The following is a 15,526-nucleotide window of genomic DNA, read 5'->3' as shown; positions in this document are numbered from 1 at the left end:
CCAAAGCCAAAAGAGAATGTCCCCACCTGCCAACATACCAGCCAGGTACATATACAGAGGCTGGAGGTGGTGTCTGATTTACATAGTGCCTAGGGGATTGGTTTGACTAGGCATGTCATTTACGTAGCCTACAAAAAAGACTATGAAAAAGCCGGCCAACCTGCCCTAGCCTTTTAATACGCAAATGCAGAGCACCATGATATTCTACACATGTGCAGATATGTAGGGGTGGCCATGTTGCCAGGAACATATGGAGAAGGTCAAGAAGGCCATGGGAATTGCCATGTTTGGGTGGACCCAATTTCTAATGGCTTGTATTTGCATATCAAAAGTTGCTGGTCTGGCACTAAGAGCCAGGGCTTTACAAGAAACTTCCCAAGAACCCCTTTCTTCCCTATCTGCCTAAAATAATTTCTTAATAATTCCAGCAACACCAGGCTCAGGTGATCTTCCCAATTAACTCAGGTGATCCTCCCAATTAGCTGAGACCACGGGTGTATACCACTACACCCAGCTAATTTTTGCATACATACTTTTTTTTTTTTCAATAGAGACAGGGGTTTGCATGTTGTCCAGGCTGGTCTCAAACTCCTTTGCTCAAGCTATCTGCCCACATTGGCTTTCCAAAATGCTGTGATCACAGGCATGAGCTATGGCGCCGGACGCCTAACTCTGAATTTATATGCTACCGAAAAGCAATCACTTACCTGTATTTATCCACACATAAGTACTCAACAGGAAAAAATACGACATAACACTAACATAGTGAAAAAATAACATGTTCAGAAAAACCAAGCAGCACTGTAGTAGCATCAGAATTTCTTAAATAACAGCAACAACAAAGAACAGCAGGCTTTCAGTGTCTACTTACAATGCTGTGCTTTGATGTAAATGCTACTATATGGCATATTTTATTTTTGGGGGGAAGTAGAAATATCAGAAACAGTTGAGGGACCAGAAAGTGGACCCTCTAAGGATAAGGAGGCATTCTGCCTGATGGTTTCTTTAAATGTTTCCTCCAGAGTCATTTGCCTCATTAACAATGGTTTATGTCTTGGAAGTCTTTCTGATTTTATCAACTGACACGATTTCTTCTGTTACGAATGCACACTGCTCTCACATTTCAGTAAGCCCATTATACATTATCATGTTATGTATGGACACGTTTTCTACAGTGTTAATGTCATTTTCACCACCACTGTTATCATCATTTTGATTCAGAACCATTTTGGCTCAGTCAACGAATGAATGGGTGGAACCTCATCATCAACGTTAAAAATGTCTTCAGTATCTACTTCCTTCAGCTTACTAACAGACTCTCAAGATATATTTTTTTGTATATGTAGGGAAGTCAGACATCATTTTTTTCTCACTTGACATGGAACCCTTCAAAGTCACCACACCTTGTTCTTCATCGTGATCACTGAGCATAGTTGCAAGCCAGAGGTTGAGCCAGGCATGCACAACTGTGTCTTTAGTCACTGTATTCCAAGCATTTGCAACAGCATATATAGCATCCTTCATGCTAAACTCCTTTTGAAAACTTTCCACACCATGCTTCTGTTCATTGCTGTTCATTCAAGAAAGTGTTTTTTTTATATTTACTCCTCATTGATCTATGGATACCTTGGTCACATGGCTGAAATAATAGTCCTATTTGGGAGAAAGTACATGACATAAATATTATTTCTGATGAGGATTCCAGCTGAGGGATGAGCAGAATATCTATCAAGGAAGAACAAAATATTTCAGTCCTCATCCAGACCAGCTTCCCTGCAGTGAGCACCAGCTGCTGATCCAAAATGTTTGTGAAACCAATTAGAAAAGGTGTCCCTGTGGTTCATGCCTTTTTGTTAGCATAACAATAGGCCATTAAAAAAAAATCACTCTTTGAAAACAGCAAGGATACAGGCTTTTCCTATCACAGCAAGTTTACACTTAGGCATGCCTGCTGCATTAGCACATCCCAGCAGTTATTCTGTCTTTGGCATCCTTGATTCCCACAGGGGCTGTCTAATCAGCTGTAGTCAGCGTCTTTCTGGAGCAATACACCAACACAGTGATATTTCATCAGCATTACAGACTTGTTCAGGTGTCAGATTTTCATTAGCAATGACCTTTGCAAACTCATCAATGAATTTCTCCACTGCCTTGTAATCAGCCGATGCTTTATCACTAAAAATGTTTAAACATTTAATGCTGTGTCTTTCCTTAAATTTCTGCAACTAGCCTGTCTTGAGTATTCACGTAGTTTTCTTCAGTTTTCAGTTCATTGTGGTAGATCTTTGTTTCATGATCAGCATACCATTAAGTGACATAGATTCACTGCAACACTGACGATAGACTCTTTCCATACAAGATGGAAACCTTCACTTTTGGATTTATGCAGTGTTTTTCCATTTTTCATTAAGATCTATTTATTATTTCTCACATGGCACAGTTTATCCCTCTGTTTCTTCAGGTTGTATGTGGTGGTCATTCCAACCCCATACTCGTGGTCATTCCAACCCCATACTCGTTTATAAGAAGCTTCACGCTGACACCACTGTCTAATTTCTCTAACAGCTTGATTTTTTGTGCCAAACATAAATCCTCCCATTTTTTCTGATCACTGTAACCCATAGAGGTGTGTGATATAGGCCTATTTCTTTTGACATTTTCAACAGTATCTCTATATCACAGAGTAGAGAATAAGCAAAATAACATAGTGAGTAATGGGCATAGGTCTTGGCCCCATGTGGGGCATTGTAGGAAACCTGCCCCCGGCATGTCCAGCGTGTACATGAGCCATTTTATTACGCTTTGCATGAGTGCTGGTGTCAGAGGAAAATTGAAATGTGTGGAAAAGATACTGCAGCTAAAGGGGACTCAGGAGGTCTCTTTTCCCTTTGGTACACTAAATAAATTGTGTGTTGTGCATGTACATTTGACTGCGACCCTACACATGATCTCAGGTGTGAAATTTTTCAATTGAGGCATCATCATGGTGCTCAAAAGTTTTGGATTTGGGAGCATTTGAGATTTCGGATTTTGGGATTAGGTGTTTTCAAGCTGTATACTAAATCCGTGGAAATAAGTATCAACCCAATAAAAAAGAGAATAGATATGATAAAGTCAACTTCTTCTAAATCGAATATATTTATATCATATTTTCATAAATTCTTTTAATTAAAACCAAAACTCCTAACATAGTCTTGCAACTTGAAAAACTATTAGATTATATGTTCCCAGTGTCCAACAAATACGACACAAATATTGATGTATTTGTTATACATCACAAATATTCATGATTATTAAAAATAAAGATTTTAAGCCAAAGTTCACAAAACTGTTTTTCTCTTTGGTTTTCAGCAAAGACTAAAGCTGAAACAATTTTGTGAGCCAGGCATTTTCACTCAGAATTAGAAACCTATATGTCTCCTACTTACTAATAATGCTGGCATTTCCCTTAGATATAATTCTCTTTAATGAATATTTATTAGGCCCGGCATGGTGGCTCACACTTGTAATCCCAGCACTTTGGGAAGCCAAGGCGGGTGGATCACAAGGTCAGGAGTTCAAGACCTGTCTGGCCAACACAGTAAAACCCATCTTTACTAAAAATACAAAAATTAGCTAGGCCTGGTGTAGGCACCTGTAATCTAAGCTATTCAGGATGCTCAGGCAGGAGAATTACTTGAACTCGGGAGGCAGAGGTTGCAGTGAGCCGAGATCGCACCACTGCACTCCAGCCTGGGCAACAAAGCTAGACTCCATCTTAATCAATCAATCAAACAATCAATAAATAAAATAACTTATTATATAACAATAAGAAACGTGGTTAATTTGAGAAACAAAAATCAATACATAAAAGTATGACACAGTTTCCACTCTTAAGCACCTGAACTCTCTGACTGAGGAGGACAGATAGGAGATCATCTAAAATAAATTTGAGAAAAAGATTATAAATCTATTTCAACACACTCCTTTCTGGCTCCTCCTGTGAAATCAAAGAAAGGTATGAAATTCAGCAATTGACCAGTTGATTGACTGGCTCTATGTTCACTTAAATTCTCATGTGTTACCTTTAGTCAAGTATTTTAATTACAAGTCACTGAGTTTTAACTTTTCAAATAAAGTATCCTCACCCCTTCCTCCACCCATATGAATTTTGGAGATCTCAAAGCAGGTAGGAGAAACTGGGGGCTAGGAACACAAGTTGGGGAGGATGAAAGCAAAGGGGCCAATCAAAGCATTAGATTTATTTAGCTGAACCAGAATTTACCCTTACCTGGGTAGAGGGAGAACAGGAGGGATCATTCTCCCAGTTGAGAGCAGTTCTCTAAAGTGAAGTATATATAATGCAGTTGACCCTTTAACAATGAGGGGGTTAGAAGTGCCTATACCAGCCCAGTCAAAAAACTCACATGTAACTTTTGACTCCTCTAAATATTAACTACTAGCCTGTAATCTCAGTAGTTGAGTTTGAGTCAAGTACTTGGCCACTTGGCCTTTGGGAGGCCAAGGTGAGAGGATCACTTGAAGCCAAGAGTTTGGCACCAGTCTAGGCAACATAGCAAGACCCTGTCTCAATAGATAATTAAAATTAGTCAGGCATTTGGGTGCACACATGTAGACTCAACTACTAAGGAGGCTGAAATGGGAGGATCGATTGAGCCTTGAAGTTTGGACTGCAGTGAGCTGTTGTCACGCCACCACACACTAGCCTGGGCAATGAAGCAAGACCCTGTCTTAAAAAATCTTTAACTACTAATAGGCTACTGCTGACAGAAAACCTTACCAGTAACATAAAAAATCAGTTAATACATGTTTTGCATATTACGTATATTACACATTGTATTCTTATAATAAAGTTAGAGAAAATAAACTAGGAAAATAAGAAAATCATAATTAAGATATATTTACTATTCATTAAGTGGAAGTGGGTCATCATAAAGCTCTTCACATTGAGTAGGCTGAGGAGGAGGAGGAAGAGAGAGAAGAGGCTGGACTTACTGTCTCAGGGATGGCAGAGGTAGAAGAAAATCTGTGAATATGTGGACTCATGCGGTTCAAACCCATGGTGTTCAAGGTTCAACTGTAATTCAAAAATTTGGTGTAATACTGAACTGCAGCTGTTAAGACTATGATGTGAATGTAATAAGCTGAGACATAGAGAAGGCAGATGGAGGGTGACGACATTTTTACATGCTACATCCAACTTGCCTCTCCTGGTATTACAAATTGTTTAGGCTTCTGAGTCAGCTAAGAAAAGAAAAAGCATCTGTTTATTTTCTCCTATGGAGTTAGAGGCAGGATGAAAGAAATCATCTCTTGCCACCAGATGGCGCCCTGCCTCCCCTGGGGAAAGTAAGGAAGGGCTGCTAGCAGCTCTTGAATGCAGAATCTGAGTACCTTCACGTGGCAACTTCTGAGTTATTTTGTTATGGGTGTTTACTAGGAACTTAGTACAAGGCTTCCATAGTCTATTCCAAAACCTTCCCTCTCTCATTTCCTTTCTGACAACTTTTCTTCCCGCTCTTCCACCATTCATCCAGACCCTTAGCCTCCTTAATTTACCAAGAGAAACGAGAAGAGAAGATGGAGTTGGAAGCCATCATTCCCAGCAAACTAACATGGGGACAGAAAACCAAATGCCAAATGTTCTCACTCAGAAGTGGGAGCTAAACGATGAGAACACGTGGACATGGGGCGGGAAACATCACACATCGGGGCTTGTCAGGAGGTGGGGGGCAAGGGGAGAGAGCATTAGGATAAATACCTGAAGCATGCAGGGCTGAAAACCTAGATGCCATGTTGACAGGTGTGGCAGACCACCATGGCACATGTATACCTATGTAACAAACTTGTATGTTCTGTACATGTATCCCAGAGCTTAAAATATAAAAATATATATACACACACATATAAATATATACACATATATGTATGTCCAACACCCTTCTTTCTTGTTTCTATCAAAGGACTATATGAAATTAAATAGCTGACCAATTATAAATAAATTTATGTTTTACACACACACATATTCTGGGTTTCTCTTAGCAAATTATGTATGTATGTATCTATATTAAATACTTTTCAAATTTTGTGTCATTTGTTCAGAATTAACAAGTTTTCAATTTATAGCTTATCTTCTCAAACATCTTACACTGTATGTCTAATTTACTCTGCATCATTTCCTCCTCTAGTAAGAAAACAATGAAGTGTGTCAGTGGGAGTCTAACTGACTGACCCTCCAGCACCTTGGAAACATAAATGCTTATAATGATCATTTTTCATGTTTCTTGCCCCTCTGTTCCACAGATACTACATTTACTAGTATCCTCAAATGTTGACTCACTCTAGAAATCATAAAATTTCTGTTCCTAGAAATGCTTGTATTTCTTTTTCAGTTTTATTGAGGCATAACTGACAAATAAACATTGTGTATATTTAAGGTGTACAATGTTTTTATGTATACTCACAATGTGAAATGACGACCAAAACAAGTTCATTAGCACATCCATCATCTCACATAGTGTACCCTCTTTAATTTTTGTTTTGTTTGTTTGTTTGAGATGGGGTCTCACTCCGTTGCCCATGCTGTGATGCAGTGGTGCCCTCTCAGCTTACTGCCACTTCAGCCTCCTGGGGAGGGGGGCTTTTCTTCCTTTCCTTTTTTTGTGGTAAGAGTACTCAAAATATACTCTCTTAGCAAATCTCAAGTTAACAATACAGTAATATTAATTATGCTCACCATGATAGACATTAGAGCTCTAGAACTCATTTTATAACTGAAAATGTGTATCCCCTGACAGGCATCTACACATGTTTCCCACCTCTCAGCCCCTGGAAATCACCATTCTACTCCCTGCTTCTATGAATTTGACTTTTTAAAATTCTACATATAAGTGAGATCATACAGTATTTATATTTAAAGTTTTGAATTTCTTAAAACTGGTGAGAGACTAGAGACAGACTACTTAAGACAAAAGTTCTCTTAGGGGCAATTTATGACGAACTTTCTCATACAAACAGGAAATCTAAGTTAAATCACTATTTTTTTTAACTCAACGAATTGTTGAAAGAGAAGGAAAATGGGAAGATAGGGACAAAGAGAGGGAAGGAAATGGGAAGGAAAGGAAGGAAGGATGGAGGGAGGAAGGGAAGAAACCCTGTCTTGACATCCAGGATGTCCCAGGTACAGAGCTGCATTTGTAAACCTGCATTTAGAAGGTTAACTTCTAACTGTGAAAGTTACTTGCACATTCTCCAACTGAGAATTATAAGTTTAATGCTTCTACCTTTTAGAATTTTTCTACAACCTTCAAAGTCCCCGTAAGAATATATATGTAAATTTTTTGTGGGTATATAATAGGTGTATATATTTATGGAGTACATGAGATACTTTGATACAGGCATGCAATGTGCAATAATCACATCACGGTAAAAATGAAGTATCCATCCCCTCAAGCATTTATCCTTCCTGTTACAAACAATCCATTAATACTCTGTTATTTTAAAAGGGACAATTAAATTATTGTTGACTATAGTTACCCTGCTATGCTATCAAGTACTAGGTCTTACTATCTTTTCTTTTCTTTAATGAAGAGTTTAGCAGTTGCTTGCTCCTTGGACTTCTGTCTTTCCTTTTTACCAGTCTCCTTGGAAATGTCAGTTATTCATAAACACAACCAATACTTAATTTTTTCTATCTATCATGCCATGATGATAGATCATCTTGTCCAAATATGGGCCGATTAAACAGGGATTTAGTTGGTACAGACCAGGTGCCCAGAACTGAAATAAATACTGTGGGCTCCTTCCTTCAGATTTCCCACCTAGGAAAAGCAAAACCAACATCATACTGTGATGTACAACTTAAGATGGATTTTATGGTGCATATGAGTAGGTCTCAAACCTGAGTATCAGTCATTTGGAGGACTTGTTAAAACACAGAACCTCTTCCCCAGAGGTTCTGTCTCTGTAGGTCCGGACTAGGCCAGATAATTTGCATTTCCAACAAGTTTCCAGGTAACGTCAATGTTACTTGTCTGCAAACCACACTTCCAGAACCGCTGGTCTAAAGAGGTGGTAGAAATTTGAACCCTTTGAGGAGGTGCGAAATCAATTCCACTTCCACCTGGCTTATAATTTATTCTTTGCAAGATTAACCTTGAAGAAAATGTTCCATTACTAAATTAAATTTTAAGATTGCATTTTTTAAAAAGGCCATTTATTATCAGCTGTGAAAGCATCTCAGGTATATTTTTACCATTTCCCATTTTGCAAACTTTCCATCATGTACATGTATTACTTTCATGTGAGAAAAATTTTAAACTATTCATGTCTTCATTGGAATAAGACAAGTTTGAACTCGAAGACCAGTTTTGCTATTCACCAGTGAATGGTCTTGGGCAAGTTTCTTTTACTTTTTCAATTTTTAATTTATTTTCAAGTAATACCTATGCATATTTCTAAAGTAAAACTAATATTTAAAAAAATCTGTTACCGAAAAGCCTTCCTTCTACACCATTTCGAGACAACCTATCATCTCCAAATGCAAATATTTTTATTCTTATTTATCCTGTGATATTTCATTCTTATATAAGTAAAACATCCTTATTTCTTCTTTTTACCCATATGGCAAACTATATATATATTGCTTTGCACCTTGCATTTTTATTTTTATTTATTTATTTATTGAGACAGAGTCTCAATCCTTCACCCCGGGTAGAGTGCAGTGACAAGATCACAGTTCACTGTAGCCTTGACCTCCTGGGCTCAGCTGATCATTCTACCTCAGACCCCGCAACAGCTGGGACTTTAGGCACAGGTCACCACATCCAGCTAACTTTCTTTGTTTTTTGTAGAGACAGAGTTTCACCATGTTGCCCAGGTTGCCATTTTTAATTTAACAATAAATTACTCTATGGCAGTGTACAGAGACGTATACTTTATTTTTGTATTCCCCTGTGTGGAAGCGTTTTATTACAGGTGATGTAACCCCTCCCCTATTGATGTACATTCAGATGGTTTCCATTCATTAACACTTAAAAGTAATACTGTGTTAAGGAACATTCTACATATGTTAGTGTGAACATGTGCAGGAGAATCAGTAGTATAGATTCATGGAAGGTGAACTGATAGATTGAAAAAGGTACATAGTAATTTTAGTGGATGTTCCCAGATACCCCTCCATAAAGTGTATCATTTTGCATCCCTACCAACAATGTCTAAGAGTGCCTAATTTGAGGCCATTGGAGCCAATGTAAACCAACCTAAATGTGTTCTTTGGGTAAATATATGAGAACATTTTTAATCAGTTTCTCAGAATGATTTTAACGATTTCCATTACCACCAGCAAACCATGACAGTTTTGGTATTACCAAATTACCATAAATATTGTGATTTTAATTTCTATTTCCCTATAACTACCTCAACATTTTTTACATTTTTTTGCTGTATCATCTTTTGTTCAAGTATTTTTCCATTTTTCAATTGGGTACTCAGATTTTTCTAATTTATTTATTAGTTCATTATATATTCTACATGTAAATCTTTTGCTATATATATGTATTGGAAATATATTATTCCCCTCTGACTTAGGCAAGTCCAATTCATCCACAGTTTTAATGATTTTCGTCTGCTTGTTCAATCACCTGCTGAGAGAATTGTGTTAAATTTCCTGCTAGGTGAATTTGTCTGTCTTCCTAGTTCTGTCAATATTTGCTGTATTTTGAAGCTATATTAATGGAAGAATTCTGATTTAAAATGTTATGCTTTCCTGATTAAAATCATGATTATGTAACATATCTCTTTATTATTAATATTGCTCCTTAAAGTTCACTTTATCTAGATGAAGCTTCCTTTTGATTTTTGTTGGCATAATGTTCATTTCTGTTTTTCTTTTAGGAATTTTCAGACTTCTTGGGTAAGAATCACATAGTTGTTTTTACATCTATTTTTAAATCCCTAGTCTTTTACTTGAATTCAAAAGGAGTTTTTTAGTGTAATAATTTTACATTTAAATTTCCATCTTCCATCTTAACATTTTCTTTCTAGTTAACCCAACTATTTTATGCAATTTCTCTCTTTTCTTGCTTTTAGATTATGCAAATATTTTGTTTTAGTTTTAACACATTCGCTATATACGCTTTTATTATTTTTTTAGCGGTTACCCTAGGGATTAAAATATATTCTTTGACTCATTAGTCTGATATAAATGATTACTTCATTTCCCCCCCAAAAATGCTAGAATCTTGTATTACCTTCTTTTCGACTTTTGTTTTTTTGATCATGCATTTTTATTCTATATGTATTTTACATTTCACAACAGTAATATTATTGTCATTATTCATTATATCAATCCACGGGTTACATATACCCTGCCTATTTCTTTTCATATTCTTGCATTTCTTTTCTTTCTTTTTTTTATTATTTTCTGTATGCATGAATTTCTCACCGTAGTATTTGTTTGGGAAAGTATGCTTTTATAATTATTTTTGTTTGTCTGAAATGTTCTTATTTCAACTTCATTTCTGAAGGATGCTTCACAGTATGCAATTCTAAATTGGCAGTTTTCTCCTAGCATTTTATCGATGTTATTCTATAATCTTCTGGCTTCAGTAGTTTCTATTGACCAATAAACTCTCATTCTCTCTGTTATCCACGGTTCTCAGTGAGATTTCCACTATCATGAAAAGTCATCTTCCTATATGTAAGATGTCATTTTTTTCTCTGGCTGCTTCTAAGATTTATTTCTTTGTCTTTATTATTGTTTTTTAGTTGTGCCTGTGTATGAAGTGCTCTATGAACTATGATTCATGATTTTTATCATTTTAGAAAATATAGAGCCATTATCCTTCCAAATGTGTTTTTTCTCCATTCCCCTTCGCATCTTCCCTGAGACTCCAGTTACACATTTACTGGAACTTTGCTGTCTCTTGCAAGTCTCTTATGCTCTTTTCTGTAATTTCCATTATTTTTATTTCTCTCTCTGCATCAGTTTATATGTTTCCTACAGACCTTTTCTTAGTCCAGGAATCCTCTCCGCTGGGGTGCCTATTGTTCTGTCAAACTCATCTACTGAGTTCCTAATTTTACATGCAGTATTAAGTTTCAGAATGCCTTTTAATCCCTTTTATAAATTCAAATTCCCTGGTAAAATTCTTTACTTTTTTATTTGTCTCTAGTTTTATACTCCATTTTATTAAATACTCATATTGTAATTATTTTCGAAATTCTTCAATATCTAACTGCGCATGTTTCTGTTTCTACTAAATGGTTAATTCTTGTAGGGCTTTTTGTTTGTTTCGGGTTATTTGCTTTTATTTTTTTTTTTTCCACTTTACTCTTGTTTCTTAGTCATATGGTCTTCTTTTTGGCATGCCCAGAAATTTTTTTATTGTATGCCAGACAGTATTTATAGAAATTTCTAAAGGCTTTGATAATCCTTGTCTACCAGGGGTTGTTCTTTATTTCTCTAGGCTTAATGGGAGCTAGCCACCTTATTCAATCCAGGACTGAGCTGCTGAGTACATCCCCCTTTTTTCCTTTGTTTTAGGTCATAATGTTCCATGGCTTTCATCTGATTTTTAAACTTTGTTTTTTCAACTCCAGGAGATACATGGCAACCCTTTTCCATTTTTCCAACATTTATAGCTTAGCTCTCATACTTGTGCCCTGTGCAACTTAAGAATGTATCAAAGCCTCGAGGGGAAAATCAGCTGAGTTTGAATCCCATTGTCTTATTCTGTTTTCTGTTGCTCTAACAGAATACTTGAGCTAGATTATAATTTATAAAGACAATGGGTTTATTTTGGTTCATGGTTCTAGATGCTGGCGTATTCAAGACCAGCAACCGCATCTGGCCAACTTCAGGTGAGGACCTTGTGCTGTGACAGAACATGGTAAAGTAGTGAAAGGGGAAGCAGCAACATGTGACAAAGGGACAAGGCACAAGAGGCAGCCTCACCTTCTAACAACCTACTCTCACAGTAACTGATTCAGTCCCACAAGAGCAGGAATTCATTCATTCCCTTAAAGATTTAACCCAGCCTAGAGACAGTGATGTTAGTTCCTCTTAATAACCTAATCACCTGTTACCCACCAGCACTGCCCCACTGGTGATGAAATTTTACAATACATAAATTCTGAAAGACTCAAGCAGCAGACTCACCCATACAATTTCCAAATTTAGTCACTCTATTACCAAAGATTCTCAAAAGTTCTGTTGTTTTCTTCATCCCCAAGCAGTGGCCTCCGCTAGGCAAAGTCCAGATTCTTCATTCCTTGCCCATACCCAGAATTAGCAAATATCTTGTGGTCAAAGAGGCTTTCACAATCAGCTGACCTTTCTATGGTTCTCCCCTCTCGGGAATTCTTGCCTCTTTAGTCTTTTGTGTTTCAACTGTAAATTGAAGCCCTTAAACAGATGATTTTTATCTATGGCATATTATCTTTCAGTTTTTCTCAGCGACATAACTGGTCTGCCAAAAACTACTTCATCTTACTCTGAAGAAAAATAAAGTATAACTTTAATTGTGAGTTTTCTAGAAAGGCTACAATTTCAGTTTATGTTTCCTTTCATCTTGACATTATGTAATAAGAACTATTTTTAAACTTATATGTAGGTGGCTTTGGGTTTTATAATTTTGTTACTAATTTCTGGTTTTATTGTATTGTGATCAGAGGGTGATATCTATGCTATTTCTAATTTCTGAAATATATTCAGGTATTTCTGGTAAATTGTTGTTAATGTTCCATGGACACTTGAACTATACACACACACACACACACACACACACACACACACACACACACTGTATATAACTCTTAAATTGAATTGTGTAAGAGTTCTATATCCAGATATTTTGGTACACTGATCTTACAAATATAAGTTTCTATTATTATTGTATTTATGTATATCTCTCCCTGCATCTTCCATTATTTCTGGTTTATGAAGGTTGTAGTATAAGAAGAATATTTGCTTACAAACCTTATATTTTTAATGTGAATTTCATGTTTAGCATTATAAAGTACCATGCTTTCTCTTGCTGAATGTTTTCCTGGCTTGGCTGACTGGTCTAATATTAAAATTATAATATCTGCTTCCTTTTGGTAATTACCACTTTTGTTTAGGTTACAGTTAAATATATTCTAGATTTATCCTTAGTACTTTTTGCTAATATTTTACTAATCACCTCCTGATAAATGAAGCTCATGCACTAATGAGTTTCTCACATAAAGACTCATATATATTTCTCATATAAAAGACAGCTTGGTGAAATATAAAATCCTTGGTTCACACTTTTTTGATTATGTCAGTATTGCTCCACAGTCTTCTAGCATGGAAGGCTGAGTCCATTCTTATTGATTTTGGTGTTTTGGCCACACTTCCATAAAATTTGGAATTTACAGTTTTCCTTTTTCTCCTAGCTTCCATGGAGATTGAGTTCATAGGTTTTATTTCTCTTGTTCTTCTATCTGTAGAAAGTAGGAAGTAGTAGAAACTGAGTTGCTGCCATGACCGTACCAGAATCGTGGGTAACTTTCTTATCTCTCATCTTCAAATTCCCTATTTGTAAAATGTGGACTTTTACTTCAGAAAGTTACTTAAAGATTAAATAAGCTACCTATGTTCACTGCTTGGCACACAAAAAGTATTTTATGAATGTTAGTTCTGTTTAGGAACCATTAGTTACTGATAACAGATTTAGACTTTGAGGCCAAAACTCGACATCCCAGCATGACTCATAAGTCAGGCTCTTCTGGTCACATAAAATAGTATTTTTGAAAACAATCAAAACACAATTTACTTTTTAACATCAAGGATCATATTCAGTGTTCTAGAGGCCTATGCTTACATGCCTACCCAAATTATGTAGCAGAGCCATGGAGACTCACTATGTGCCTTTGAATTAGTTTAGTTAGGTCACATCTGGGAAGGGAATCATTAAAAGGTGTTCTATTTATATACAGATTTTAATAATTAGCAGAAGTCTATGACTTTAAACAGTGAAAATTTATTGCTGAAGTTGTATATTTTATAATTAAGACAGTGGTAATATTATTGAAATAAATTTAAAGAAGAACGTTAGTTTTAAGAAATGAATCCTCATATTTCTCAAGCTGTTGACAAAGAGATAAATCAATCTATTAGTTTTCTAAATTAAAAGTATATTGAAATCTGTGATTCAGAGGTGACTTTCATTGCCTTTGACAGCTTGAATGCTGTTTGAACACAAGGCACTCTCCATATACTAAAAGGCGGGTGGAATCACACAGCTTCACATTAACTGTGATCAACTGACAGTACATTGCTGGCATCTTTTTAAAAATTAATAACTTGTTCAAAGAGATGACTACATGAACAGTTTTCACAATTTCAACATTTTGTTTCAAAATAAATTTATTTATTTATTTATTTATTATTATTTTTTTTTTTGAGATGGAGTTTCATTCTTGTTACCCAGGCTGGAGTGCAATGGCGCGATCTTGGCTCACCGCAACCTCCGCCTCCTGGGTTCAGGCAATTCTCCTGCCTCAGCCTCCTGAGTAGCTGGGATTACAGGCACGCACCACCATGCCCAGCTAATTTTTTGTATTTTAGTAGAGACGGGGTTTCACCATGTTGACCAGGATGGTCTCGATCTCTTGACCTCGTGATCCACCCGCCTCGGCCTCCCAAAGTGCTGGGATTATAGGCTTGAGCCACCACGCCCGGCCAAAATAAATTTATTTTTTCCAAGTGGCAACAACAATTGCTTTCTTCCTTCAATTCGTTTCTCCTCTTTTCTCCTGAGTCCCCTATTCAGGTTGGCATTTTATTGAGAAGAATACACACACACACACACATGCACACACACACACACGCACACACACACACACACACACACACACACACACACAGAGAGAGAGAGAGAGAGAGAGAGAGAGAGAATATGAGTGCATATAAAATTTTCTAAAATAGCATCAGTTCATTCATTTGAGTTACACAGGATGGCTATAAACCCTGCATCAAAATGAGGTGGCCATTTAAAATATTTTTGGAACCCCTCTTTTGAAATTTCCTTCAGGATACTTTTAGAATTCAACATAAAATACATCTAATTGTGTTTTCCTTATAAACCAAATCTGATTCCAAATTGCTTTTGTTTCTAAACATTAAATCTATTCCTGAAGGCTAAAAATTTTGGACTCCTGTTTTTGTTTGCTCATTTTTTTGTTTTATTAACATCAGTTTGGATACTTGATAATGTCAGTAACTTGTAAAAATCCAACTTATCCAAATATACACAAACATAGACACATCCACATGTGCATGTATTATATTTCACACAAAATGAGTTCCTAGAAGCTGTGTTCCCCATCCCCGTTTCTTCTGGATAATGCCATGTAGTAAGGGAACATCTGAAGACTGAGACTCACTCAGCCAGGGAAATCAGAGGGGTCTGGCTGACATCAAATCAAGTTCATAGGCCATGACCATGTTACAGACACATGACAGCGGGGATTGAAGGCCAGGATCCAATTCAATAAGGAC

The sequence above is a fragment of the Cebus imitator genome, unplaced genomic scaffold (assembly GCF_001604975.1).
Source record: "Cebus imitator isolate Cc_AM_T3 unplaced genomic scaffold, Cebus_imitator-1.0 Scaffold278, whole genome shotgun sequence".
Classification (NCBI taxonomy): domain Eukaryota; kingdom Metazoa; phylum Chordata; class Mammalia; order Primates; family Cebidae; genus Cebus; species Cebus imitator.
Note: the sequence above shows the minus strand (reverse complement) of the source record.